Genomic DNA, 6,000 nt, shown 5'->3' on the forward strand with positions numbered 1-6,000 from the left:
TGTATGTCCTCACAAGGAGACTGCCACATGATAATACTACATATGAATATGAGTCACACTCAGAATGTGTACACATTTCTGGTTAACAACAAAAATGAAACTACCAGGGATTACAGTTTCCCAGAAACGTACAGTTTACAGCTACAGCAGATTCTATAATAGACTCAAGAGGAAATGAGAATTTCAAATTGTTCAACAAATAAAGATACCACTTGTGGGTTACATTTGCATGTCTCAGACAAGTCTGCAACCCTGTCTTTCCCCATTATTGCTTAGCAAACAATGCTTTCACTGCAGCCAGGGATTCTGGGTTAAGACATGCAAATGTGCACTCACAGTAAGTCACTCTTTAGTTCTTATCCATGTTAAGATCCCTATAAATGTATGCTTGCCGTATTACACAGCTTTTCAGCACAGCCTAGGATAAATATTAAAACAAAATGTAAAGATAATTTGCCCGGCCTGTTTATGCAGTATTCCCTCTGTGGATTACAGTTTATAGAATAATGCTGTCGCTGTTCTGTCCTAAAAAAGTGATGAGGAATAGTTGTGTGTATGTTTTATTTTCTTAACAACTTACTTAAACATTTTTGTCAAAAACAGGTTTCTTGAAATTTTAGGGGCTACAATTTGGAAAATAAAAAAAATTGAACAATTTTTCCAGGAAAGTTCGCTCAAAATTATCTTTCTATGGCCATGTAACATGAGAGCAAAGAAAAAAGGGTGTAGTCCTAAAATGGTTTTCCTGACATTTTGGGGTTTAAACTTTGTTGGCGGTAACCATTGCGTCACATCGACGCTAAAGACATTCAAACGCGATACTTTTGATTACATGAACGTCACTGCATATACTGTAGTTGGCAACAAAAAAAAAATTGTTTCCACAGAGACACTAGAATTGTCCAAGAATTGACTTAGACCCAATATTGAACGAACCTTGTCCTTCTTGGGAGATACTACCCAATTTTTGGGACTCATAAATGATTTTGGTAAAGTCACAGATTAAACTGTTCTTGTCACTATTGATGTCCAGAACCTCTTTAGCTCCATGCCACATGATGCGGGGTTGGAGGCTGTGGGCATCCCACTAGGGGATACTAACAATTTGGAATTGAGGGATTTTCAATTCAATTTACTTGAGATTATTTTGACAAAAAATTACTTTCGTTTAGTTTCTATTTGCAGAAACAGGAAACTGCCATGGGCAAAAACATCGTTCCCGAATATTCAATTTGTGTCCATCTTTGATAGCCGGGTGATGTATACACACCGAGACTTCATGCTCTACTTTCATTATCCATTTTTGCTCATTTGATTGCCCTTTTGCAATTTTTGTTACATTGTTACATATGATGCCTCCGTCCCTTCTGACTTAAAGAATCTAAACGCCTGCCTCCTCTTTTCCATTTCCTCCCCTACCTGTTTATTTAGCCACATTGGTTTAGACGTATTTCTTTTATACTTATTACCAAGGGTATACACTGATGAGTGTGCTTTTCTAACAATGTTTGTAGACTGCCCATTTATCTTCCACATTTCCCCCTGCAAAAACATCATCCCAATGTATTACTTGTAGATTAATCCTCAGTTTATTAAAACCTGCCTTTCTAAAGTTTAAGGTCTTTGTTGAACCCAAATAATCTGTTTTTTTTTTTAAATGTATTTCAAATGAGACCATGTTATGATCACTGTTACCCAAATGTTCCCGGACTTGAATATTTGTTACTACTTCTACATTGTTTCATATTACCAAATCCAGTATTGCCCCTCTCCTGGTTGGTTCCTCAATAATTTGGGTAATTTACCTTGCAAAGGGCCCTCAAATGAACAATATCTTCCCTTAGTTCATCCCAACATACCATCTGTCATGAACAGCACACTTGTGAGCACGTGACGTATATATCCATCCAGGGATAATACACACAGCTACTCTAGCCAACTCACATTTCTCCTGTGTAAGGTACTTTCAATTAGTTAATATTTACTCCTTAGTCGATTGCAATCTATTTCTACCTGCTACCACCACCAAAGAAATATGCAAATAAAATATGTATCTTTCTGCCATGGTCTAGAGCAGGGGAGCGCAAACTTTTGGATCTGCACCCCCTTGCCTGCTACCCTTTGCTCTCACCCCCCCCCTCCCCGTACCTGGTTTGGCGGCCCGAGGTCACGTGATGTGACGTCACCCCGTTGCCATGGAGACGGACGTGTTACGTCACTCCGCATGACACCGGGGCATCATTTGATGCCGCGTTGCCATGGCGATGCATCACAGCAACGTGTCTGAACCACGGTAAGTGAGTTGCAGGGGCCTCACGTGATCCCTGGCATTTAATTTAAATGCCCCGGGGAAGAGCGCGGGGCCTCTGCAACCCCTCAAAAAAATCCTGCGCCTCCGCCCCCCACTTTACGCACTGCTGGTCTAGCCCTGTTTATTAAAGAAAAACTATGCACGTAATACACAAAAATCTGTTGTAGCAAAATGTGTCCGAAAATTTACTGTATACAAAGCATGCACACAGTTCATTCAGTGGCCAAAGCATCACTTATTAAAGTTTTGTTTTAATATAAAAATACAGTGCTTGGATTACAGAAAAGATTAATACAAGAACATAGTTATAATAAATGCAGAACAGTTTCTTAAAATAAAAAAGATACAACATGAATACAGATCCCTATACAGTATGTTACCATATGTCATAGGTCCTTTCCCAGAGATGTCACTGGAGTAGAAGAAAATTCACATGTTCTGATCCCAAAACACACCTCTGTTGAATTCTAATTTTCATATTACCTTGGTACTATCTCTTCCCCATTGAAACAACAAAAGCCAACCCCTGTTGTAAATCAGCTCTAGTTGACAGTTTTATGACTTAAGAAAAAAAACGCTCCCTTCTTTGGATTTCAAAATCTGACTCAATATATATAATACCTCATATCTTAATTACTCTAATAGTTAGACAGACAAGTCACATCAATAGGTTCAGCTGATTTTGCCGAATTTAAAAATACTAATACTATTATGTCAGCTTTCCCCTAAATTTGAGCGACAAATGGATATATGTCCCTTGCCACCTCCAAAACATCAAGTGTTTCGCCTGATTGCATGCGTCCATTTGAAATTGTTTCGAATATCTATACATTATTCTTAAGAATAAATGTCATCCCATAATATCCTATATTTAATATAGACCTCAGACTATGTGGTAACCTATTTGTCACCCCTCTCTGTCATGCACAGGGGATATTTCAAGAATGTAAAGGTTTTCTTTGAGGCATAAAGCCCATGATCTGGCTATTTTCCACAGTCTTCTAAACTATACATTTTTCACTTTTAGTTGGTCATCAGTGATAGCCCCCCCAATTAAGCCCTCTTTGTAGATCAGCACAGACACAGGAAGGGTCTTGACCTGTCATAAAAAACAATGATTGTATTTTTAACCCAATTTCTAACCAACGTTTACCCCTGAAGTACCAGATTGATTTAAATATTTAATATTTCCCGCTGTTTCACTACAGGTCATATTGGGGGAAAGTACAACTTTTTGAAGATGCATAAATAAATGTTTCTTCGGATCAGCGGGTTCTCAACCTATTTCGACTGGAGATGATTTGGTCGAAAATTGGTTAATCTTTGTCTACCTTCAAACTTTCACAAGTTTTTTTTGTTTGTGAACTCAAAAGTTTGCCCAGTTTATACCCCTTCCCACCCCCACACCCCCAAAAAAGATAAACACATAGAAAAAGGAACTTGCCCATCCTTAGTCCCCGAATCTAAAAATAACACAGGTCAACTCTTCAGTTCAGGAAACTATGATGCTGCCTACATCTGTACTATTTCTATGGTAAATAAACGAATAGCTTCATACATTATGGAACGATCTCCACACTACGTAACACCCCCTAACATCCCCACGCTCAAACCTTAATGGGATCAGCAGTCTGGCTGGACCATACTCCAACCTGATGTATACTCCATCCCACAATGAGCAGCCACTTTACATTTTGTTTCAACATTGTCCATCATTCCCTCTAGATTGTAATCTCTCACGAGCAGGTCCCTCATTACCCGTTTGTGCATGTTTATCCTTATTTGTATATAAATCTGTTTACGTAATTATCAAATCTCTGTAGCCTCATTGTGCCGCGCTGCGAAATATGTTGGCACTTTACAAATAAACCATAATAATAATTGTCAGTGCCATTAGTACACTTTGGTCCAACGAGGGCCTGAACACCTAAACATGTCACTGCCATTAGTACACTTTGGTTATACTTGGGACTGACCCCTTATATGAGTATACAAATATGAGACTAAAGTCTCCAAAGTTTGGTTTTATGGAAATTCTGCATGCAAATGTGACACTTGTAAGTGCATTTAACTCTTTTTTTTAATGTTAGTTTGTAAACATGATGAGGTGAGACTTGAGAGGGATTTAATTTCCTCAGGCTGTTCACTTTGGTCTGATTTCACTGTGTTCAACAAGAGTTTGCACAAATACCTCTCCTCTTAACTTTATTGGCTCTCTAGATAAAGACAAGGTGGGCTAAAGCCTCGCTCACACAGCGCGCTACACGACGTGCGCGCGCTTACATGCGCGCGTTCGTCACAGACTCCTGGCAGCCAATGGTAGTGTTCAGTATTGAAACTACCATTGGCTGCAAAGTACGTGTGACGGGAGCTTTGCGACCCACTATTAATAATACACACAAAATATAAATAATATATATAACTGGGTTGAACTGGGACAAGACTTAGATATGATAAAATATAATTTATTCCTTGATAAAGGTGAACACAACAGATTATACAAATAACAGGCAAAATTAATATCTGCCTCTGAGTATCTGTTAAACCTCAGGTGTCTGTATTCGGTAGTTGCGGGTAAGTCCCACGAATACACCTATGTAACTCTTAGCACGTTCAGCCAAGGACATCTCATAATATTCTTATATTTAATAAGGTCACTCATTCTGTAGCCCCACTCCTAAATCAGAGGCGTTTGGGCCAGTCTACCACATGGCAGGATACTATGGTTTGTAAGTGTGAGTTATAACGCTCACCCCCCACTCTAGCTTCCTGCAAACAGGTATTAACATACTGTACACTAAAAACCCCTTCTGCTTTTCACACCCAACTTCAATCAAGCCTTTTGAAGCCCAGATTTTCTGAAAAGACACACCACAGTTGTATTTTCTTAAACTGTAGCTTATTAACCCCTTAAGCCCCAGTGTGTGTGTGGTGCAGACACTGGCATAACACAATACAGTTACACAGGGGAATAAGCATTTTGATATTGACGCGAGGTAAAAACACATTACTGGACCTCAGTCCGGTTAACCCCTTGCTTCCCAGGTGAGGGTAGAGGGTGGACAATTGGGGTGTAACCCCTTTAATCCCAGGCCAAATCCTCCTCATCATCACACCTCCCCTGCTCAAGGGGTGCCTGGTGCCCCAGCTGCCTCCCCCTGGCACTGACGGACGCCCTTGAAGCACTCAATAAGTCCTGAGGGGATGGCCTGGCAAAATTGTCCTCCGGCATTGTCCAGTACATTGTCCTGGCCACAGTGGATAGTGAAGTCCAGATCCTGCGGAGCCGGGCTCCACCATGGCCGCCGGGCATTCTCCTTTGCCTCCCTCTGCCCCCCACCCAGTGCCTGGTAAACCAAGTCCATGGTGAAGGGGCCCCTTTGCAGACCAGGCTGCACACTGCCCAGAGACTGGCATGTCTCTGCACCAACAGGAGACCAGCTATCCAGCACAGACCATCGCTTTCCTGTCAACCAAGTCTGGGAGAGAGCTATGTCACTATCCTGTAGGGACCTTACCTGCCCTGGCTCTGTGCCCACCTGTAGCTGCTCTGCTATACTCCTGACTCTCCTCCCTGGCTGCCTATCTACCCACAGCCCCTCCTTTGGGAACCCTGGGGAATCTGTCAGAGGGGTCACTCCTGGCCAGTCAGAACAAGGGACCTTCTGCCTACCTAGCCCATCCCTAGC

This window comes from Ascaphus truei, chromosome 8 (assembly GCF_040206685.1).
Source record: "Ascaphus truei isolate aAscTru1 chromosome 8, aAscTru1.hap1, whole genome shotgun sequence".
NCBI lineage: Eukaryota > Metazoa > Chordata > Amphibia > Anura > Ascaphidae > Ascaphus > Ascaphus truei.